Source organism: Podarcis bocagei, assembly GCF_964188305.1.
Source record: "Podarcis bocagei genome assembly, chromosome: 6".
NCBI lineage: Eukaryota > Metazoa > Chordata > Lepidosauria > Squamata > Lacertidae > Podarcis > Podarcis bocagei.
In genome coordinates this window covers 97,866,013-97,890,918 of record NC_138130.1, presented here as the reverse complement: position 1 = coordinate 97,890,918, position 24,906 = coordinate 97,866,013, and the positions used below count along the sequence as shown (strand labels likewise).

At 45.3% G+C, this 24,906-nt stretch overlaps 1 protein-coding gene across 11 annotated transcripts in view; it reads right to left on the bottom strand.

Annotated features, from left to right (window-relative positions):
• The window catches only part of TENM4 (teneurin transmembrane protein 4), a 1,513,375-nt gene that overhangs the window by 450,907 nt on the left and 1,037,562 nt on the right, over positions 1 to 24,906 (bottom strand). For all 11 annotated transcript variants that reach the window (XM_081197251.1, XM_081197258.1, XM_081197259.1 and 8 more), the window contains one exon: positions 16,218 to 16,321. The gene's annotated coding sequence lies outside the window, so the exon portion shown is untranslated. The remainder of the gene's footprint in view (positions 1 to 16,217; positions 16,322 to 24,906) is intronic.

The window sequence follows — 24,906 nt, the reverse complement described above, 5'->3', positions numbered from 1 at the left end:
CACTACCCGAAGGAGTCTCAAAGCGGCTATCATTATCCTTTCCCTTCCTCCCCCACAGCAAACACTCTGTGAAGTGAGTGGGGCTGAGAGACTTCAGAGAAGTGTGACTGGCCCAAGGTCACCCAGCAGCTGCATGTGGAGGAGCGGGGAAGCGAACCCGGTTCACCAGATTACGAGTCCACCGCTCTTAACCACTACACCACACTGGCTCTCAAGTTGGATGACCATTTGTCAAGGATGTTTGAGCTGAGATTCCTGCATTGCAGGGGTTGGACTAGATGACCCTTGGTACCCTTTCCAACTCCACAACCCTATGGTTCTCTGCGGGGCAGGGTTTACCTGACCCCCTCCCAATATTTTATTCAAGTTGGCGCCCCTGCTACAGAGCAGAACCGAGCTGAGTAAGAGGTGAGCAGACGTTGGGTTTCAACAATTGCCTCTTCTGTTTTCAGTGCCGCATTATGCCTTGGCGAGCCGAGAAGGGTGGAAGGGTGGTGAAAGTGGTGGAGGAAGGGAAGATGCCGAAATCCACATATTCATCGGAGCCAGACCTTGGGCTGCATGTTCCTGCCGTCTGCATTGTGTAGCCAAACGCTGGTGGCGTATTGTCAAAGCAAGCCTGTCAACAGATTGATGTAGCGCATTTGGACACCTCGGAGACGTGGTCTGTTGACGGCGGCATCTTCCATTTGCCTGCGTTCGTCTCCTCCGAGCTTTGGAGCCTGTTCCGGGGATTTCATCTGACACCCTTAAGTAATTTGTTTAGTTCTGCTCTTCTGAGGGCTTAATCCCTGTCCACACTAGGGGGCCATGAATTCCTTCCTAGAGGGGAGATGTTTAGAGTTTTGGTCGTTTGCCAGAGTAATATGAAATGACAAGCACTTGGGGAGATGATAAATCTAATCAAAAGGCCCCCTTTTGTGCCCTTTCCATGAAGGTGAAAGAAGGAGCTGGATATGGCTTGATGTTTCTTAAATATATATTCATGGGGAGATTAAGCACCAGGGGGGGGGGGGATTTTGTTTTCCTCAACTTCTGTGCTGTCTCTCGGCCAAGCAGTTCTCTTCCCAATAATGACTGACAAGATTAGGAGCTGAAAATTTTCAGATGAGAAACTTTTATTATTAGAGTGGTACCTTGGGTTACAGACGCTTCAGGTTACAGACTCCGCTAACCCAGAATAGTACCTCGGGTTAAGAACTTTACCTCAGGAAGAGAACACAAATTGCATGGCCATGGCGGCAGCAGGAGGCCCCATTAGCTAAAGTGGTACCTCAGGTTAAGAACAGTTTCAGGTTAAGAATGGACCTCCAGAATGAATTAAGTTCTTAACCCGAGGTACCACTGTATTAAAGAACATAGGAACAACCCTCTGGATCAGGCCACATCCCAGCTACTCCAGTGGCCAGCCTATGAGAAATTTGCAAGCAGGACTTGAACACAACACTCTCCTCACCTCCTGTAGCTTCCTTCCAGCTACAAGTAGGCAGAAGTATTGATGCCTCTGACAGTGGCGGTAAAACATAGTCGTCATGCTTAGAACATAGAATTGTAGAGTTTGATGTGACCACGACAATCATCTAGTCCAACCCCCAGCAATACAGGAATCTCTTTTTCCTTTATTTTTTAAAATAAAATCTATTAATTTTCACATACACAAATATACACGAGTTACATAATATGCAAAACAGAAAACGATACAAATGAATAGAAATGATGAAATAAGAAAAGATAAACAAACAAATACAATATATTACACTTATGTGACAGATTAAAATATATAACTTCCAATAATTCTCATTATACTACTTATATTATCTGTATTCCTTGCACAGATTCATATTAGTTTGTTTGTTTTTTTTTGTGTGTGTGTGTGTGTATATATTCCACTATTACATTTTATGTAATTCTTGGTTACCAGTATCACTTTAAGTATCTTATTGTTTGTACAGTACATTTTAGAGTATTCTTTAAATATTTTCCATTCCCTATATACCTTCTGGTTTGACACTCCTATAATTTTTCCAGTCAATTTTGCTAGTTGCAGGTATTCTGTCATAAGAATTTGTCACTTGGAAGAATGAAATCTTACCAACGATTACAGAGTGGCAATACAGGAATCTTCCATCCAATGCAGGTCTCGAACCCACAGCCCTGAAATTAACAGTCTCATGCTTTCCCAAGTGAGCTATTCCTCAGCTGTCATTGATAACCTTATCCTCTGTGAAATTGTCTAATTCTTCTTTAAAATAAATTTTAAAAATTGTGCATGTACACTTCTTCAGATACTGCACACCAAAGCTTATACCCAGAAGAAACTTAGTTGGTCTTTAAGGTGCTACTGGACATTTTTTTTATTTTTTAAATTGATTTTGACTGCGTCAGACCAACTTGGCTACCTCCCTGAATCTTCTTTAAAATTATCCAAGTTGGTGGCAATCACAATCTTTTGAGGGAACAAATTTCACAGTTTAACTATGAACTGTGTGAAGGGTTTTCTCTGATTCTTATCAAGAAGCACCGAGCTTCTTCTAAAAAATTATGTATGTGAGGACGATCATGGGTGCTCCTCTGCTGAATGGAACAGAATACCCAATTCTATTTTTTCCCCTGTCCATGCATAGCAGTGGCACATGGTAAATGCAGCTCTTTGCAGCCCTCCTGCTCATGGAGCGCTGCTCTTTTTTTTAAAGAATGGAGTTGGAAGGGACCCCCTGGGGTCATCTAGTCCAACCCCCTGCAATGTAGGAATCTCAGCTATAGCATCCATGACAGATGGCCACCCAACCTCTGCTTGGAAACCTCCAAGGAAGGAGAGTCCACCACTGTGATGGCCTGGGACTCAGAACCAGAAGGGTCTCAGTCTGCACTGGATCCTTTGCCTCAGGCATCACCTGAACCAAGTCTGGGGCCTGATTCCCAGTCTGCACAGGTTCCCCTGCAACAAACACCAGCTGGTCCGAGTCAGGGGCCTGAGCCTGCCCTGGCTCCAGATGCGGGGATGACCTCGTTGTCTTCAGCTGGGGCCATCACTTATAGCTGCTCCACTACCGGTTGGGTCAGGGAAGGCTGAGGCGGCCCCTGGGTCTAGTAACCCACCGACGTCTCCTGAGCTGCAGAGACTGAGGTCTGAGAGAAGGAGAGACCTGAGTACTTGCAGGAGGAGTGCTCGCCTTTGGGCGAAACAGGGAGGTGAGTCGCCGGGGGATCAGGACCAGCCGTTACCCCGACAGAGATAAAAGGCTGTCGGACCTGGCCCCAGGTTGCAGGAGCAACATTGCTGTATGCCAGACCCTGCCTGAGATCCTGTACCTGTCCTTGCCTGGTTTCCTGCCTCGTGTCCTACCTTGGCCCTGTCAGACTGACTCCTAGCAGAACCTTTGGATTCTGGACCGATCCTGGACTGCATTTCACGGGTTACCCCTGGGCTCAGCACAGTCGCATTCCGAGGGAGAAAAGCAGGACATTCTGGGATTAAATAGAAAACTGGGACTGCTTCTGTAAGTCCAGGACTGTCCCTGGAAAATAGGGACACTTGGAGGGTCTGCCCTCTCTGCTTACCCTCTTCAATTCCCTCCTGGTTCTGGGAGACAGTGGAGCAGGAGGCACTTGGCTCTTTAATTGCCTGGCCTGCCTCTTCCTCCTCTTCTTTAAACTCATCTTGTGCTCTACCCTTCAGCTCTGAAGCTTCCCTGCCTTTGATGCTTGCCTGATGGCTGGTACAGTTCCCCAAAAATCACGGCTCTCATCTCCCACGTCAGACTCCAGCTCCCCTTCCCCTGGTGTTGACTCATCAGCATCCTGCGAGATTATTATTATTATTATTATTATTATTATTATTATTATTATTAATGCCCTGCGCATCTGGCTGGGTTTCACCAGCCACTCTGGGTGGCTCCCAACTGTTAACGGAGAAATCTGAGGACTCCCTTGGACAAAAAACAAGGACACCAGCCAGGAATACCAGAGCAAAACAGCAGCCAGTACACAACAGAATATTAAGAATCAAACATTAAAAACTTCCCTAAACAGGGCTGCCTTCAGATGTCTTCGAAAAGTCAAATAGTTGTTTATTTCCTCGACATCTGATGGGAGGATATTCCACAGGGTGGGCGCCACTATTGAGAAGGCCCCTCTGCCTGGTTCCCTGTAGCCTCATTTCTCACAGGGAGGGACCCACCAGAAGACCCTCAGAGCTGGACATCAGTGTCTGGGCTGAACGATGGAGGTGGAGACGCTCCTTCAGATATACTGGGCAGAAGCCGTTTAGGGCTTTAAAGGTCAGCACCAACCCTTGGAATTGTGCTCGGAAACGTACTCAACATTTTACATGCCCACTTTTCCTAATTCATGGATTTGGGGACACTTTTTTTGAGGGGGCGGATTGGATTGGAGAACAGCATCTCAGGAATCTGAGGACTGTCAAAGGATAGCTGGGCTTTGGTTTGCACAGTGCAAGTCAGGTAAGATGACACAGAAACTCAAACCGTACGAAGCCATCCTCCCCCTTGCCATAATATGCTAAAGGCTTCTGCAAACTGTCTTCTCTAGCACTGTCATAAATAATGAAAGCAGAACTCGGCATGTCAAAATAAATTAGAGCACTGCCTCGCACAATGCGAGATCATCAATTCCACCACCCCAGACTCATCGCCCACTGCCCTACCTTTCTGCCGCATTCGCTTCCTTGCTAACTTGGAGGGACCCCCAGTTTTGCAAGTATAGGCAGGATCGGGGACTGTGCATCCAATTTTCTTTCTTCTGTGATTTTACTGCTAACTGCATTGGCTTTGGACATGTGCGTGTGTATGCATTTCCATTCATTGGTACCTATTTCAATATTTGTTCCACCTGTCCCTACGTACCTTTGTGAAAGGTTTGCATCCCTGGTAAATATGAATCTATGCCAAAACCAAAACCAGGCTGGTCTTGTCTGGCTGCATTTCATATATGCATGTAGTTTTAATTCTATTGATGTTGAATAAGTAATAATAGTAATAATAATAATTTTATTTATACCCCGCCCTCCCCAGCCAGAGCCGGGCTCAGGGCGGCTGACACCAGTAAAATTACAGTAAAAACATAATAGGGGGAAAAAAACAATTTAAAATACAGGTTAAAATGCAATTTAAAATGCAGCCTCATTTTAAAAGTAGCCCATAGATCAAAACCACAAGGGGAGGGAAGCATAAGGGTCAAACTGAGTCCAAATCAAAGGCCAGGCAGAAGAGCTCTGTCTTGCAGGCCCTGCAGAAAGATGTCAAGTCCCGCAGGGCCCTAGTCTCTTGTGACAGAGCGTTCCACCAGATCGGGGCCAGTGCTGAAAAGGCCCTGGCCCGACTACATGGAGATGGCGGAAATGACTGGCAGAATCCGAGACCAGGGAGAAGAGTCGGTGGAAGAAGATTGGAGGAAATTTAAAATTTATTTGCAGAAATATTGTAAAATTTTTGAATGCTGATGACATTGAAATGAATTGCAGGGGTTCTAGCAACAAGGTAAAATGTAAGATTGGACCAATAATAGATAAATTAACAGGATATGAATTTGCTGAACTAATTTTAAAAAGGGATACAAGAACGGGAGACGTGAGGAAGTCAGGAAAATAAGTTAACTGAAGATGAGAAATTAAGAAAGAGGGAATTTTTGTTTTTTTACTATATGTGGTTTTTTTCGTGTTTAATGTCTGTATTTTTGTATTTTGTAACTTGTATTTTGTTACTTTGTATTTTCTCTGTCTTTGCATTTTTTCTGAATTTTTCTATTGTTAAAACCTAATAAAATATTTATAAAAAAGAAAAGGCCCTGGCCCTAGTTGACTGTTTTAAGTTATTGTTTCTTCTATGTTTTTAAGCGACTCCCTAGCTAGCAGGAACAGTGGTAAGGGATGATGGGAGTTGTAGTCCAAAAAGAGCTGGAGACCCAAATTTGGGGGAACCCTGGTCTAGAGGGTACTATTCTGGCTACCACCGTTCTAGAGTCTTGAATTATTGGCCAAAGCAAACCCATCACAGCCTCTCCTCTCCCACCGAGACGTACTGGGCAAATCTTCCATTTGCACAGATGATCTTAGCAACAGCAACAACAATACTGAGCGGAAAATGCAGAAGTGGCCCATTTCACTGGTTCCCATGGTAATAGATGGTGCTAAGAGCTGTAATTCGGAAGCCTTCACATTGTGAAAATGAGACGCAAAATGCATCATATTACGGTAAATGGCTCTGCAGAAATGGGGCACGTTAGATAAAATTGTATACAAAGATGCACATGTTAGGAGAAATTCCGACGAATTTCCTTGAGGCCTTTCAAAATAATCTGCAGACTGACACACAAATGTGGACTTAACGTCAAACTAGAAAAAGTAGAAATTAAAAGAAACCGAAATTGCCATTTTTGCCCATCCCAAATATATGAAAACCTGTGTCCCGTGGGGTGTGTGTGTGTGAGAGAGAGAGAGAGAGTGAGAGAGAGAGAGAGAGAGAAGAAAGAAAGAAAGAAAGAAAGAAAGAAAGAAAGAAAGAAAGAAAGAAAGAAAAAGATAGATAGATGCTTTGCAAACTCTTCATTATGGACAACCTGGAGAAAGAGTTCAGTTTTGCATGCAAAATAGGATGCCCAATTTATTTATTTTTGCATAAGTAAATGAGCGATATGGAAATCCAGCAGGATCCTTTATTGTTCCACACCTTTGCAGGAGAATTGCACCAAAGTTTGGCAAACCTCTCTCTCAAAATTTGCATCTTGACCAAGGATCATTCGCTAGAGCAGTAACTTAACCGCAATATTCATGCATGCATATACCTGCTTGGTACCTGGGTTATCTAATTGTCTTATCAACTGGTAAGGAAAATCTGAAATCCGTAGAAGGACGTGAGTGTTATAATCCTCCTCCCAATTTGACAAGGCAATTCAGATGATCAGCCCCCTGCCATGTGGCAAATGTTTGTTTGCCTCCATCCTTCATTTCCAGAATTCTTGTGGCTCAAAGAATCTTGAACATCCAAGAATCTAAGCAGCAGATAAGCACTTTTAGCCAGAGGAATGGGCAGATGTGGGATTCCAAACCTACAATGTAGGAACAAAGAAAGCCAAACTGCCTTCATAGAATCAGAGTTGGAAGGGACTCCCCTGGGTCATCTAGTCCAACCCCCTGCAATGCAGGTCTGACTGTTTGCCCATGAATCCCATAATGGTCTACTAGGAATGGGCAGATTTCCAGCTGAAGAACATGGGAAGCCACCTCACAGTGAGCCAGATCCATTGGTTCCATCTAGCTCCGCATTGTCTACACCAGACTTCCTCAAACTCGTCCCTCCAGATGTTTTTGGCCTACAACTCCCATGATCCCTAGCTAGCAGGACCAGTGGTCGGGGATGATGGGAACTGTAGTCTCAAAACAACTGGAGGGCTAAGTTTGAGGAAGCCCGGTCTACAGTGTCCGGCAGCAGCTGTCCGGGGTTTCAGGTGAAGGCCATTCCCAGCCCTACCTGGAGATGTTGGGAGATGCTGGAGACCTTCTCCTTGCAAGACATGTGCTCTGCCACTCACAGATCCTAACTCAGCGGCAATTCAGTAAGAGCCAGGTCAGGACATCTAGTATCCCTTTAGTTATTCAACTGTATTCTAAAAGGAACAATAAAGAACACCAGTCTTGTTCATGGAATAGATTTCCATTGTAGACACAAGATGGATAAGCAAATACCTGAAATTTGCACTCCCATTTCGGCTGGGATTCTCTGACACCCCTAATTGCAACCCACAGGTACTGGAAACAAAATTTGGTGATACGCAATGTCCAGACTCTTTATATTCAAAAGAATTTTACTTTCATAAACAAAAAACCGAGAAGAAAATATTTACAGTCTCACGCTTATGCACTTTGTTCCTATAGAGAGCTCCTGCACAGGTTTTTCCCTATTAATGTTTTAGGGATCTTCCTCAGTCTGTTTCACTTCAGATAGGTCACACTGACACAACACTGTCCTCAACAGTATTCTGAGAAGCCTCTCTCAGCAGCCATTCTCCCTCAAACACACAGAACAGTTAAAAACAACAGCTATTGGAATAACAGTCACAACAGAATGGAATGCTACTCATGTGGCTGACAGTCAGCCAATCACAGGAGAGATGCACAGTAACTGAACATAAGTAAACATTCCCATTTCAGGAAATTAAACCATTATCCTTAGCACTAGATATACCACGAGCCTGATCTAGCAGCGCTCTTATTATGAAGTATTTCAGGATGCTCCATGTGAGACCATGGTGAAAACGGTCCCCCCTCCCCAAAAAGCTCAACAACTTTGCTAAAAACAACCTTTTTTTGTCCGAATGTTAACTTTTTGAAATATGGCAACCCTAATGGTGAGGGCTGAAGATGAAGTGGGACTTAAACTTCCATCCACCATGCTGTGGTTCTGTTATGTACTGAGTTGAATAGGATTCAGAATACAGCAGTCTGATTGGTCGTAGAACAATGCAGCAGTATGATTGGTCCGCAGGAGCCACCCAATCCAGCTCCAGGTGGAAGTGAATCCACAACGTGATTGGCCTACAGGAGAATCCCGGAATTAGCCAATCACGTGCGGCCCATTGTGTAAATAATGTATATAAAGCAGATATTTTGGGGGAACTTTCATTCCTCACTACTATGAGCTGAATAAAGAGCATGAAATCCACACTCGACTCTGAGTATATTTCAGGTTCTATGACAGATGTTGAGGAACTCCACCAAAGAGAAGGTGATGCAAAAAGAAGATAAGTTCCCTGAAAGCAGAAAGTTTGAAAGCCACACATCTTGAGACACTGGCAACTGGCAATGAATTGGGTGAAAAGACTCCCGGGGAAGGCGGCAAACTTATGACAAACTTCCACCCCCAATATATTCTCATCGGATTTTCTTCTTTACCTTCAAAACCATTTCTTCCTTGCTTCATTTCCCCAAGCCCTTTGTGTGTTCGCTTTGTCCAAACCCATTGGGGGGAAACAGAAAGGGAAATGATGGATTCAATTTTGCACAAAGGGATTGCCTGTGGATTTGCGAGATGCCCAGAAGCCCCCGAGAGTGGAACCCTGGGACTTCTGAATGTGCCACCAATTTTTTGTTATAAAATAAAAGTGACAGCAACTCACACATAAGTCTATCTAGAGAGAGGCAGAAGTTGCGCTTTGAAGTCGAGGCGAATCTGCGGAGGAAGGTTTGTGGGGAGACAATGACGGAAAGGCACTCAAAGCAGAGTTTTGGGGGAAATGTAGGTCTTGTTCATGCGTCTCATTTGCAACGTGGGGATAAGCCAGAGTTTCATGGGACTTCAAGATGGAATGAATAACATCTATTCAATAAAGAGCAGAGCTGGTTCTACAATTACACAGAGAGAGGCAACCCCTCAGGCAGGTGGTTTGGGGTATTGTGAAGGGGCAGCAAATAGCTGGCTGTTTAATTTATTATTATTGTGTTTTTCTGGAGAGGGTCTTTAGGGAAATTCATGCCTGACGTGACAAAATAACTGGGCTGGCCTTGAGTCGTCTGTATATTGAATCAGAGGTGGAGGGCACTACATAGAAAAGCTGAACATCACAAGATTCAAGACAAGGAGTCTAGGATCAGTCTAGGACAGGGGTGGCCAACTCCCAAGAGACTGTGATCTAGTCAGAGTTAAAAACAAGCAGCGATCTACCCCCTTTTGGGGGGGTTCAGGTCAGAGTTGTTGAACTTTTTTAAGAAGGAGGAAGGCCCATTTTGAGGGTCAAAGATGTTGAGTTTTTCCAGGGAGGAGGTAAAATGTTGAGCTTTTTTTTAGGGGAGCCACAGTTGTTCAGCTTCTTTGAGGGGAGCCCATGATCTACCAGTGATTTACCGCAGATGTCCAGTGATCTACCGGTAGATCACGATCTACCTGTTGGACATGGCTGGTCTAGGACAAGTTTTGAAACCCCTGAGGATGGGGGGACAACTCACAATAAGAGGCTTGTTGGTTTCTGTGATTCCTGGTGGCTATAGAAGCACTGAATTGATCAGAAAGCAATCTAAAGTTTTCATGTACAGTGGTACCTTGGTTCTCAAACTTAATTGTTTCCCCCCCAAAAAGCGTTCCAAAACCAATGCGCGCTTTCCCATAGAAAGTAATGCAAAATGGATTAATCCTTTCCAGACTTTTAAAAACAACCCCTAAAACAGCAATTCAACATGAATTTTACTATCTAACACAGGGCTCTGCAAACTTTTTCAGTGGGGGGAGGGGGCGGTTCACTGTCCCTCAGATCTTGTGGGGAGCCGGACTATATTTTGAAAAAATATATATGAACGAATTCCTATGCCCCACAAATAACCTAGAGATGCATTCTAAATAAAAGGACACATTCTACTCATGTAAAAATACGCCGATTCCCGGACTGTCCGCGGGCCAGATTTAGAAGGTGATTGGGCTGGATCCGGGCCCCGGGCCTTAGTTTGCCTACCCATGATCTAACGAGACCATAGATCCATAAAATGAAAGGAATGAACAATGTACTTCAGTCACACAATCAGGAGCTGAACTGGGTTCTACATCATCACAAAAACAAAACAAAAGAGCCACAAAACAAAAACGCAAAATAAATAGCAAAAGCAGACAGACCTCAGTGTAACATTCAAAGCGGAAGTGTGGAACTCAAAATGGAGCACGTTCGGCTTCTGAAAAATATTCACAAACCGGAACACTTACTTCCAGGTTTGCAGTGTTTGGGTTCCAAGTTGTTTGAGTACCAAAGTGTTTGAGAACCAAGGTACCACTGTAACCCAAAGGCAAATCTTCAGTTCGAATGCAAAAAAATATCTTGTGTTGGTGCGCTGAAATTAGGGTGTGCATAGACCACGTGCAGGCAAACTCCGGCCCTCCAGATGTTTGGGACTACAATTCCCATTATCCCTAGCTAACAGGACCAGTGGTCAGGGATGATGGGAATTGTAGTCCCAAACATTGGGAGGGGCGGAGTTTGCCTATGCCTGGCATAGACCCTTCTGCTCCCACTTGGAAGGCAGGGATGGTCTGGGGAGCCTGAGAGGACTCCTCCCCCAGCCAGGATCTTATCGCGTGACCCTACCTATCAAGCCAGAAGAGGAGAAATCTTCCTCAATGGAATGGCCGTCTTTCAGGAGCTTCTGGGGAAAAGAAAGTTTTTCATGCAGCTCCTAGTCAAACTATGGAACTCCTTTCCCCCCGGGAAGCAGTGGAGGCCACCAACATAGTAAAGGTAAAGGGGCCCCTGACCATTAGGTCCAGTCGTGACCGACTCTGGGGTTGTGGCACTCATCTCGCTTTATTGGCCGAGGGAGCTGGCATACTGCTCCCTCTTCATGTGGCCAGCATGACTAAGCCACTTCTGGCGAACCAGAGCAGCGCACAGAAATGCCGTTTACCATCCTGCCGGAGCGGTACCTATTTATCTTCTTGCACTTTGATGTGCTTTCGAACTGCTAGGTTGGCAGGAGCTGGGACCGAGCAACGGGAGCTCCCCCCGTCGCGGGGATTCGAACAGCCGACCTTCTGATTGGCAAGGCCTAGGCTCTGTGGTTTAACCCACAGCGCCACCCGCGTCCCGCCACCAACATAGATGGCTTTAAAAGAGGATTAGACAAATTCTCAGCGGAGAGGGCTACCAGCCATGCTGGCTATGCTCTTGCTTCCACAGTTGGATGCAGCAAAGCTTCTGAATACCAGCTGCTGGAAACCACAGGAGCGGAGAGTGACTCTTGCACTCGGATCCTGTGTGCTTGTTTCCCATGCTGTGAGAACAGGATGCTGGACTGGATGGGCCATTGGCCTGATCCAGCAGGCTCTCCTTACATTCTTGTGTTGGCCTTGAGAAGAAAGGCTTGGTGAACACATGAAACCGTACGAACACATCAGACAACTGATCCACCTTGTTACGCGTTGTCTACACTGACTAATAATAATAATGAATTTTTATTTATACCCCACCCTTCCCAGTTCAGAAAACCGGGCTCAAGGCGGCTAACAACAAATTTAAAACATTTAATTGATGCAACAGCATAAAATACAGTATAAAACGGGCATAACAATAAATTCAGAATTCAAAAATCAATTTAGGGGGGAAATCCATCCAATAAACATTAGATGATCAGCAGGGCTAGCTGGCTAAATTTGTCCAATTTGGGCCAACGAGGAGACCAAGGGGAGAATTAGCTGTGGGATCCCAGAGCGGGTAATCTTCATAAAAAGGGGAGAGGGAGGGAAGGAAGGGGAATGAAAGATCAGGCTAAGTTCAAATTGAAAGCCAGGCAGAATAGCTCTGTCTTACAGGCCCTGCGGAAGGAAGTTAAATCCTGCAGAGCCCTGGTCTCATGGGACAGAGCATTCCACCAGGTCGGAGCCATCACTGAAAAGGCCCTGGCCCTGGTGGAGTATAGTCTGACTTCCTTAGCACCTGGGACCTCTAAACTATGATTATTCATGGACCTTAAGGTCCTCTGTGGGGCTAGCAGGGTTTAACAGCCTCCTATCAGGTAGGGCCTTTGGCACAGCCAGGTGCACTGACTGAGCACAGTTCCTACATGTGAGGACACTCCTAACACAACTGCATTATTTTGCTGCAGATTCCCACTTGCGATGACTAACAACTAATTGCCACCTCCTGCAGTCGTGATTTTCTCTTACTGTTCCCAGACCCACAAAACAACTCCAAAGGCTTATTGCATGCAGATGGTTCCCCCGGTTTCTCTTTATACATTTCTGGGTTCCCTTCCCTTTTAAACACAAAAGCAACAAGGCTGAAGAAATCTAATTTTCACGGCAAGAAACCAGCATTGTAGGCAACGCGACAGAAGGAAATGTTTTGGCTGTGCTTGGGGTAGGGGGAACACCCCCCCCCCAACGACAATCTTTTGCAAAGCAAGATGTGATTAACAAGCAGGAAGCAAGCGCTATGCGATTCTACAGGATTTGGTAATTGAATCCACCAAGGATAATGACGTTGACCTTCCCATTTGGAACTAAACTAGGCATTCAGCTTATAAGTGCTGTTCGCATTAATTCTAATTGCCCATACATGGCTAACGCGGCAGGATACTACTGGGAGGACAAGGAACAGGTAAATAATGATTACCATTAGCCTGTTTTACTAACAACATCGACAAAGCAAGGAGTATTTATGACAACGGTTTCTGGACCATGTAAAAAGCAGATTTCGACATCTGGATGCCATCGCTCCAACACAAGGATTTCCCTCCGCGTGCCAGAGCCCATGCATCAAAGCGTATTGTAAGGACATAAAGTCTGCCCTGTTGATTCAGACCAAACATCCTTCGAGTCCAGAATTCTGGCTCCGAGGATCAAATGGTTATTTCTGACAATTGTTACTTCTGATGGAATAATTTTGTTCTGGGGGTTCTTCCCAATGCTCCCAAGAAGAGTTTGGATTTGATATCCAGCTTTATCATAATAATAATAATAATAATAATAATAATAATAATAATAATAATAATAATTTATTTATACCCCACCCATCTGGCTGAGTTTCCCCAGCCACTCTGGGTGGCTTCCAATCAAATGTTAAACACAATACAGCATTAAATATTAAAAACTCCCCTTAACAGGGCTGCCTTCAGATGTCTTTTAAAGATAAGATAGCTGCTTATTTCCTTCACATCTGAAGGGAGGGCGTTCCACAGGGTGGGCGCCACTACCGAGAAGGCCCTCTGTCTGGTTCCCTGTAACCCCACTTTGCACAAGGAGGGAACCGTCAGAAGGCCCTCGGCGCTGAATCTCAGTGTCCGGGCTGAACGATGGGGGTGGAGACGCTCCTTCAGGTGTACAGGACGAAGGCCCGAAGGAGTCTCAAAGCGGCTAACATTCTCCTTTCCCTTCCTCCCCCACAACAAACACTCTGTGAGATGAGTGAGGCTGAGAGACTTCAGAGAAGTGTGACTGGCCCAAGGTCACCCAGCAGCTGCATGTGGAGGAGCGGGGAAGCGAACCCGGTTCACCAGACTACAAGTCTACCGCTCCACTACACCACACCGGCTCCCAATCAGATTTGGGGAGGGGGCAGGGGACACAGAGGGAGCAAGTCCCATGGCAATGGCAGGACTTATCACCCTGCTTCCTGCTAGTGCAACAACCGAGTTGGAGCCAATGTTTGTTCTCTGTACCTATTTTGCAATACTCCCTTCATCTGACCTTAGGAACAAATATAGCAACATGTTTCATAGGGGCAAAGGAAGCTTCCTTGTATCGAGTCACACCATTATGTCCATCTAGCGCAGTATTGTCTGCTTTGACTAGCCATGGCTATTTCTTCCAGAGTTTCAGATAGGGGGTCTCTCCCAGACCTACTTGGACATGCCTGGGACTGAACCTTTGGACCCCCTGCAAGCAAATTGGATGCTGTATCACTGAGCTGCAGACCTTTTCCTAAATCAGGATATTTATGGTCCATACCACATATGCAAGTGTTTACTTGTAAGTCCGCTCCATCTTGTTTCCACACTAATCTGGCGTTAAATAAAATAATAATAATCTGTACAAAAATTTGCCTATCTCTCTGTTATTTGCATACACACATTTTCTCACAAAGTATGCTCTTTGGGAAATGCATTTTATTCCAAAAATGTGAGTTTCCACATGAATTTGCGTATGCTCCTTGGGCCGAGAATCATGTTGTGGCCTTCAGAGAAGTGAGAGATCCAATGCACAGCTACATTTGACTTGCACGTTCGCCCAGGGGGCGAGGACCAGGCCGCCTCATATTGGAAATCGCAAATACAATATTCACAAATGTAATTCACAAATACGAAATTCCTCAAGCATCTCTGTGGAGGTTTCATTCAGCTCTCATGAGAACTTATAAGGTGCCCCATACTTTAGATTTGCCCATCTACCTCAGCATTCTCCAACATGGTGCCCTCCAAATGCTTTTGACCATACTCCCATCATCTGCAACCAGTGTTCCTAGTAGTGCTGGATTTGCATATAAGCTAAACAAGCTATAGCTTAGGGCCCTACTCTCTTGGTGCCCCCCCCAAAAAAATAAAGGAAAAAACACCTGGATGTACATTTCCAAAATATAAGATAAAAAACAAATAAAATAAAACCTACATCCAGCAACAGTGTTTTGTGTTGTGTAGGCTCCTATGATGTAAGTAATGAGCCTCACTTGCTTCCTAAAATATCACAGGTTTGCTTGTTTCTATATATAGGGTGCCTACATTCTGCATGTGCAAATGGCTTTAGATACTTATTAGGTCCATAAATTACCATCTAGAATATATTCAACACAAAAAACAGTGACAATTTGTTGTGGACACAGGAGAGCTGGACATATAAAGGGCCCCATTACCTTCAGTAGCTTAGGGCCTCACCAAACCTAAATCTGGTCCTGGTTCCTAGCTATTTAAAGACTTACTGCGTTCAAGTGCACCCAACCAGCATGGGACAAGGCAAATCTTCATTTGCCTTTCACTTGGCACTCGCCACACCGAAAGATAAAGTTGCCTGGCAAGCGCATGTGTGTACACTTACAGTGGTGCCCCGCAAGACGAACGCCTCGCAAGACGGAAAACCCGCTAGACGAAAGGGTTTTCCGTTTTGGAGGCGCTTCGCAAAACGAATTTCCCTATGGGCTTCCTTCGCAAGACGAAAGCCCATAGGGAAATCTCCGGGACAGCGGGGAAGCGCAGCGCTTCTTCCCCACTGTCCTCGGACCTCCTCCAAAGGCTGGCGGTGGGGCGGAAAGCCCTTCTCCCCGTGCCAGCCTTTGGAAGGCTCCTCCGAAGGCTGGCAGTGGGGCGGAAAGCCCTTCTCCCCGCGCCAGCCTTCAGAAGGCTCCTCCGAAGTCTGGCGGTGGGGCGGAAAGCCCTTCTCCCCGCGCCAGCCTGGCAAGCGGTTTCCATAGGAACGCATTAATTGATTTTCAATGCATTCCTATGGGAAACCGTGCTTCGCAAGATGAAAAACTCGCAAGAAGAAAAAACTTGCGGAACGAATTAATTTCGTCTTGCGAGGCACCACTGTAGTTAGAAAACATTTCCTTCCATTTCTATATTGCAAACAGATCTTTGCCAGCAGCCACCCCACTGCTAATGATCTCTGAAACGGTCCCCTCGGCTGCTCTTGTTGACTATTCCAAAACACCACCTGGACACACTTAGAAATGCAAGACTGCCCACGGCAGAAGCAAAAGCTTTCCCCATGCGAGATAAGATTCGGTGTGGATGATACCTGGCTCCATTACAGCAGAAGCAAGACTAGCAGGGGCCCGAAGCTCTGCAAATCCCTCTTTGGTGTCATCTGATCTTCCTTTAAGGGCAGCCCAGAAGAACATTCTGAAAAAGGAGAGCAAAGAAAGAGAATCATTGCACGTGTATTAGGCCACCGGAGGACGCAATCATTTTCCTCGCGGAGCTCCGCTGAGCAAGTGAAACACATACACAATTAGCAAATTAATTAGGTGGAGAAATAGTTGGATGGAGTCCGTTGCACTGCCAGGCCTTCTTCCTGCCACCTAGAAGAATGGTTTTGTTTTTATTTTTTAACCCTCACAGTCCTTTCCCAGGTGTCAAGAGTTCATATCACCCTCCTTCCCCTGTAAATGTAGATGGATCAGAGATTAGCGGATGTGGAGACTGTGGCAGGCTATGAGGAGGAGATCTTGACCTTGCGCAAAAAATACCCAATGCGAGCAGCCAACTGAGAATTAGCCAAAGGTGCCAGCTGTCTGAAAGAACGTTCATGCCTCAGAGCTGAAAGACACAGATTTTCTATCCACAGCCTAAGAGTGCCTCAGCCAATGATGTCTACTAGAGCCAGATGAAAGGACATAGGCCCATGACCTATATCTATCATCCCGCCTTTCTCCCAGGAAAAACAATCTCTCAAAGGACCTGTTGATGACATTTTACCATTGTACTGTGGAGAGTGTATTAACATGGTCTGTGTGTGTGGTTTGGGAGCTGCACGGTCAGGGGGGGAAAATGCTGTCCAGGGTTGTAAAGACTGCAGAGAGAATAATTGGGTACACTCTTCCCACCTTGGATCAAATCTATGCTTCCAGGTGCCATAAGAAAGCTGCAGAGATAGCGCAGGAAAGTGCGCACCCCGGAAATGATCTCTTTCAGCTTCTGCCTTCTGGAAGAAGGTCCAGGGTTATAAAGACTAGGACTAGCCGCCTGAGAAACAGTTTCTACCCAAATGCGATTTTGGTTTTAAATGCATTGTAAGGAGTCTGTATGGGAGTATACTGTATTTAAAAATGGGGTATCCGAGTTTTTAGGGGGCTAACCAGGTTGGGATAGTTGGGATAGCAGGCTTGTTGGGTTTTGAATGTCTTATGTAGATCTTTCAATTTCGTTGTTCTGTATGGGACAATGACAATAAAGATTATTGTATCATAAGATTTACAGAAGCCTTCCTGGTTTCTCATTTGATCCTGGAATGTCCCGCTTTTCCTTAGGACGTCCCTACTTGCATCAGAAAAATATGTGAGGGTATAGTTGGACGTCCCTATTTTCATCAGAGAAACGTTGGGGGGTATGGAGTTATCCGTCCCCTGAGCCAAGGAGACAAATAACTATACAATCTTTAGAAGACATCTGAAGACAGCCCTGTATAGTGAAGTTTTCAATGTTTTATTATGCTTTTATATATGTTGGAAGCTGTCCAGGGAAGCTGGGGGAACCCAGTCAGGTGGGTGGGGTATAAATAGTAAAATTATTATTTTTATTATGGAATAGGATATCCCCATTTTCCTCAGCAGAAATGTTGGAGGGTATGAAATTAAAATAACACACACACACATAAATAAAAATATTTAAATAAGTAACCCTGCTTTAAGAAACACTGGGAACACCTAAAACCATTTGAAAGCATGCACACACAGAGAATGAAAAAACATTTGTCTGTTGGCTGGGATTTCCAGATTTCCAGATTTTTTCAGATAAAAAAAGTGTTGAGCGCTTTTTTTTTTTGCATGATTGCCCACACCAGACCCCAAAACTGAGCCGCCCATACACACATTTTTTTAACCCCCCCCCCAAAAAAAACCCCTGGACATTTGCTTAAAATTGTAAAAAATTCCTCCGGATGGGCATGTAGACTCCCCCCCCCCCAAGAGGACCTGTCCGGGATTTCCCGGATGTATGCCAATCCTACTGTTAGCACAAGGAAAGCAGAAGGGAGATCAGCCTAGCCACACAAACCCCATTCTCTTATTTTCTTCACAATGCATGAGAGGCTACCCTAAACCTTGCCATAGTCCTCAGACCAGTGTTTTCTCTGACCTGCTCATCTTCTTTACGTGTTCAGATTTATGGAGAGTTTGTGTGCATGGAGGAGCACTCGATTATGCGGTTCCCCAGCGGAAGCGAGATTCTGCAGAGACAAAAGTACCTTCCACTCTGCTGTTTGTGAGAACAAGGGCATTTGGGTGCGTTTTAGCGCTGCTCCAGAGCATCCAAGCACTTCCTTGAGTCCATCTGGGATATGAAATTTTAGAAGGGAAAACTTCCTCTCAAATGGAAGGACGGGAAACAAGGCTACTCCATCATCATCATCTGTGCTCAAGCTTTACTTAGCGATGGAATCAGAGAAAGGTCAGGGAATCTCAAGAGGTTGAGGACTCCTGTGGCCTGAGGCTGCTGTGGATTTTGAGCGCTCTGGCTTCTGAGTCCTCTTCAGGGGAAAGGAAGTCCAACATCAGTCACATTGGACTTCAAAAAGAGGACACTTCTAACTGAAAATAAAACGAGGTGATTCGTAAAAAGGAAGCTGGAAGAGAAAGTCAAGAGGGTCAAAGCTCTTCAGAATGCTAGGGGGGATTCTTCAAAATTGCAATAATAGAAGTTCAGTGAAAATGTATACTGACGATCAACGTGGTTGCTACAAAACCCAAGAGGATTTCTGTGTGGTTAACAAGTTATTGTCAAAGAAGTTATATGGGGCTTCCTCCAGAAAATGGAAGTCTTGCCCAAGTAAAGAGGACCAAAAGGAACAGAAACGTTGGCCAAAGAAATTCCATGCTGAAAAAAGAATTCTGAGGAGCATGTTGCTAAAACTGTAAAAGCAAACAAAAAACTATGTAAAGGCATTAGAAACAGGAGACCAAGCAGGGATACTTTGTTGGACCTTTGGATGAGAAGGAAGTCAAAGGTGTGCTCAATGAGGAAAAGGATGTTTAAGAGAAGGTGAAGGTATTATTTGCATCCATCGTCCCTGAAGGAGATGTAGAGCAGTTCATCTGTGCCTGATCCAATTTTCTCAGCAAGGGAGTCAGAGGAAATGTGGCAAATAGTGGTGACGAGAGATGAGCACAATAAAAACCGACAAATTGCTGCGTCTGCATGGCATCCATCTGAGAGTTCTTAAAGAACTCACATGTGAAATTGCTGATCTTCTAACAAAAATATGTAAATCGTCCTTAAGATAAGTAGCTGAAGGCTGGAAAGTACCAATGTAAACCAATTTTAAAAAATAATTTGCAGTTGGGGGGGGGGGAGCTGGTAAAGGAAGCTACAAGTAGGTTAGCTCAGTATCTGTCCTGGAAAAAAACTGGTGGAAAAACATGATCAAAGACAGAACAGCCAGCATATAGAAGAACAAGCCATGCTGAAGAAGTACCACAATGGCTTCTGCAATGGTAAGTGCTGCCTAACATTTTGGAGTTTTGTTGAAAGTGTCCATAAGCCTAGGTCAAAGGACGGTGGAGGAGATACTGTTTACAGTCATACCTTGTGTTGTGTTAGGTTCATGTTGCGTCTCTTTGGCTTGCGAACCCGGCAAACCTGGAAGTGTATATTTCTGGGTTTCGCCGCGCCTGCGTGCGCAGAAGTGTTCTGCATGCTTCACACATGCACAGAAGTGTTATGCGTGCTTCGCACATGCGCAGAAGTGCTCTATCATGCTCTGCACTTGCGCAGAAGTCCACCCCAGAACGGATCGTGTCCACAACTTAGAGGTACCACTGTACTTGGATTTTCAGTTAGCTGTTGATACTGATCCTTCATTAAAGACTCATTGAATAAGCTTAGCAGAGGTGGGGAAAAGGGAGAAGTCCTCTTGGTGTTACTTAGTCGTTTAGTCATGTCCGACTCTTCGTGACCCCCTGGGCCAGAGCACGCCAGGCACTTCTGTCTTCCACTGCCTCCCGCAGTTTGGTCAAACTCATGCTGGTAGCTTCGAGAACACTGTCCCACCATCTTGTCCTCTGTCGTCTCCTTCTCCTTGTGCCCTCCATCTTTCCCAACATCAGGGTCTTTTCCAGAGAGTCTTCTCTTATCATGAGGTGGCCGAAGTCCTCTTATGTATCATTAATTGGTTAAAAAATCAGAAAGCAGGGAAAGGAATAAATGAAAACTTCTTCCAGTGGAGGGATGTAGGAAGCTGGGTCCCCCAAGAGATCTGCACTGGGACAGATGCTTTTTAACTTGTTCATAAGTAATCTGTAATTAGGATAAGCAGTGAGATGGCTAATTTGCTGGTGGCACCCAACTGTTCAGGATGGCCAAAGATAAATAGGATTGTGAAGAGTTCCAAGTAGGTTTATCCAAAGAGGATGAACAGGCATCAAAACGACAGATACAGGTTCAACGAAAAGAAGTGTTAAGCGATGAACACTGGGGCAAAAACGTACACTAATGGGGGTCTGAAATGGTAGCAACTGGCAATCCTTGGGAGGGCTGGTGGCTTAGAGTTACCAGTATGGTGTAGTGGTTAGAGTGATGGGCAAGGATCTGGGAGTCTAGGGTTCAAATCTATACGAATCTCGTTGGGTGACAATGGCCTATCACTATTCCCAGATTAACCTAACCTCAAGGGGTTGTTGTGAGGATGAAATGTGCTGTGGGAGAGCCATCTCCACCACCCTGAGCTCTATGAAGGAAGTGTGAAATATAAATGTAGTGGTGAAAATAAAATAAAATATAATAATAATAATAATAATAATTCATTTATACCCCATCTGGCTGGGCTTCCCCAGCCACTCTGGGTGCCTTCCAACCAAATATTAAAATACAGTAATGCATCAAACATTAAAAGCTTCCCTAAACAGGGATGCCTTCAGATGTCTTCTAAAAGTTTGGTAGTTGTTGTTCTCTTTGACGTCTGGTAGGAGGGCGTTCCTGTTAGGATATTTCCGTTCCACCTTAAAAGGGAGCAGGCTTTGAAAGTCACAGAGTCTGCGCATTTCCTGTTCACAGGATGTTTATGTTTCCTATTGCTTTCGTTTTCTGTCTGTGTCTGGAGACACTGATGCAGGCAGTCATGTTTTTCTTTGTTCTGATCAACGCTGAATAAAACTTGTAAATAATGCTCTCCTGCATGCAACTTTTGCTGTGAATTATCTGCTGATAGAGTGTGCATGAGCTCTGGAATGTGGCAAGATATTTTCTAGAAACTCATGTCGCTAATTGCTGATACTGCGTGCCTACGGGAGATTGATGGATCGTCCGGCAGACGGCTTGGGGCCATGATGGACTTTGTCTCCCTGGCAGTATCCCAACAGTTCCACAGGGCGGGTGCTACTACTGAGAAGGCCCTCTGCCTGGTTCCCTGTAGCCTCACTTCTCGCAATGAGGGAACCGCCAGAAGGCCCTCAGCGCTGGACTTCAGTGTCCGGGCAGAACGATGGGGGTGGAGACGCTCCTTCAGATATACTGAACCAAGGCCATTTAGGGCTTTCAAGGTCAGCACCAACACTTTGAATTGTGCTCGGAAATGTACTGGGAGCCAATATAGGTTTTTCAAGACCGGTGTTATGTGGTCTCGGCAGCCGCTCCCAGTCACCAGTCTAGCTGCCACATTCTGGATTAGTTGTAGTTTCCAGGTCACCTTCAAAGGTAGCCCCACATAGAGCGCATTGCAGTAGTCCAAGCTACTAATTTAACTAACACCAGTTGTCCATGTAGTTTGGTGTGATCTACTCTGAGGGGCAACTGGTCTCAGGACCGTTCCCCCCCCCACCAGCTGCAACCTGCAGAACCTGGGACTGTCTACATGCAGAAATTTTGAATGGCAATGCAGACATTCCAGGTCTGATTATGGGTAGAGCCACTTTGGCCCTGGACTTCTTGAAGTCCAGATAGCAGTGGCAGAAGGGGAGGCATGGGGTGGTGGTGGCGGCGGCAGAGAGCGCGCCAAAGCAGAGCAGCTGGGTTACTGCAAAAACAGGCACCCATCCAGCACACCCGGCCTCCTCTTAAACAGGCTTCCTTATTTCTCATACAATAAAAATCTTGATCCACCTAGTGACACCACCGTTTCAAAGAAGCATCAAATAAACACTGGGCTCGAAAACACTTTCTCTCCTCCCCACCCCTTTCCCTTCCCTCGTTGCTAGCTGCGAAGTTCACATCTCAAGCCTGGTACTCTAATGGAATCTCTAATGCTCAGCAGCTGCACATTTTTAATGCAAAGCTGGGGGTGGAGCCTTGAGAATTATAGAGAGAGATATATATACACACACACACACATGCAGGCAACATATGGTTTTATGTAATCTTGCCATGAATTTTTTAAACGGAGTGTCCTAATTCATGCTGGACGGAAAGAGCTTTTCCAGCTGGTCCTCTGTGGCTACAGCCCCACTTGCGTGGAGTGTGCAATGCCTTATTGCCGCAGTGTTTGCAGCAAAAGCAGCCCTGGCGCGGAGGCTTAGGCAAGAGAGCCTCTTTTATGGCCAGCTAGCCAATGGCTAGGGACGTGGGTGGCGCTGTGGGTTAAACCACAGAGCCTAGGGCTTGCCGATCAGAAGGTTGGCAGTTCGAATCCCCGTGACGGGGTGAGCTCCCGTTGCTCGGTCCCTGGATCCTGCCAACTTAGCAGTTCGAAAGCACGTCAAGTGCAAGTAGATAAAGAGGTACCACTCCGGTGGAAAGGTAAACGGTGTTTCACGACTGGACCTAATGCTCAGGGGTCCCTTTCCCTTTCCCTTTACCTAGCCAATGGCTATTGTCGGGAAAGGCCAGGCAATGCAAAGGTTAGACTGACACAACTAGGGACCGATCAAGTCCAACACAACCTACCAGTGGACTCCTGGGGCGCAAGCATGGCTTTCTTAATAATAATAATAAAAATTATTTATACCCTGCCCTCCCCAGCCAATACCGGGTTCAGGGTGGCTAACACCAGGTATAAAAACAATTGATTAAAATACAACTTGAAAACAAGATTAAATTACAACATTAAAATGCAGCCTCATTTTAGTAGAAACTCAAATCTTGGGAGTTCCCCAGCCAGATGTCAGGGAGAAAGGTGTCCCAGTAACAACCCCCACCCTGTCTGCACACTGACTTCTGATGTCAGAGACCGAAATACATGGAATCATAGAATTGCAAGGTACCCTGATGGTCATCTAGTCCAACCCCCTTCAATGCAGGAATCTCAGCTAGAGCATCCATGGCAGATGGCTATCTAACCTCTGCTTAAAAACCTCCAAGGCACCTCCCATTCTGTGGGGCAGTTTTAAATAGGTAGGGAAATACCTATTAAACACAATTTATCCCTCCAGGAGCCCCCATGTGGGAGCTGAAGAGAGTTTTAAAATCCCATTCTTGGCAGCAAAATTAAAAGCATAGGCATTAGGGTGTAAAACCTTGTTTTGAGCAAATCGACCTATGAAGGAAGCTGGCTTCCCTTTTGTACCCCGCTTAATAAAGCACCAGGCAACAAATTGGAAAGTAAGCTTAAAAATATAATCTACTTATTTATTACCATGCATGAGTTTCACAGCAATGGCAGCAGTAAAAACTATGCAAGCAAAATACTTATATTCACAGGATAACGAGCTTCAGGCTTGTGCCTGGAGTAAACACAAGGTAGATCTGCCCTTATGGCTGCTCACAGGAAGAGAGCTCAGGAGGAACAGGAAGTACTGCATGCACCTTCCTCTCCAGGAAAAGAGGGGAAATGACATCACACAGAGCCCTCTCTACCAATTGCCTTTCTATGGTCTGAGTACTATCAGCAGTACAGCTCTGTGGACTTAGCCCCTTCTCACGCTAACTACCAATAATACGCATTTGTTAGGTTTGGCTCTCTGTCCACTTTATCATCATCACCATTTTCCAGAATAGCTCAGGTGGTAGAGCACAAAACTCTTAATCTCAGGGTCGTGGGTTTGAGCCCCACGTTGGGCAAAATATTCGGGGGGTTGGGCTAGATGACCCTCACGGTCCCTTCCATGGAATTCTAGGATTCCATGCACATCTACCATGACCTCCTTTCCTCAAACTAAGAAGTCTCAAACATAGCCACTGAGTTGCCACCGTTTCCTGTAGTAGCTTCTACTCCTTCTGAGAATTTGCAAGTGAATCTCAAAAGAACAAGCACATCTTGCTGTATTCCCCACCAACCTTCTAGCCTGGCACATACTCAAATCAAACAAATGTTTCCAAACTTTCAACCGAGGCAGAGGGAAATGATCAAACAATGAAGAAACCGCCCGCGTGTGGAAATAATCAGCAGTGCTTACTTCTGGAGAGAGAAATCCACAATGCTCCAGCAGTTTCTGATGCTCTGATAAAAAAAAATTGGTTTTGCGAACAAACATTTTCTTTTTCACCTGCAGCTGCTATCATTTTCTTATCAATCAACACCTTGTGACAACCCATCCCCCTCAGGTGAAAGGAGGTTTGTGGGTTTAAAAAAAAAATAAAAATAAAATAAAAGTAAGAGAACCTATGAAAGATCACTGGGTTGCCCTTAAAGGCAGCAGCTCATCTTTACACGGTATTGACGAACCGATAGACAATGAAGGAGGTTATTCAATAGACTTGGAAGATTCACTATAGACAAAAGAAAGGACTTCTTCGCACAGCAAGAAGTTAAACTATGGAATTTTCTCCTGCAAGAGGCAGTCATGTCCAACAAGAGAATCAAGCAAATGAATGAGTCCGTTAGTGGCTATCAGGTGCAATGG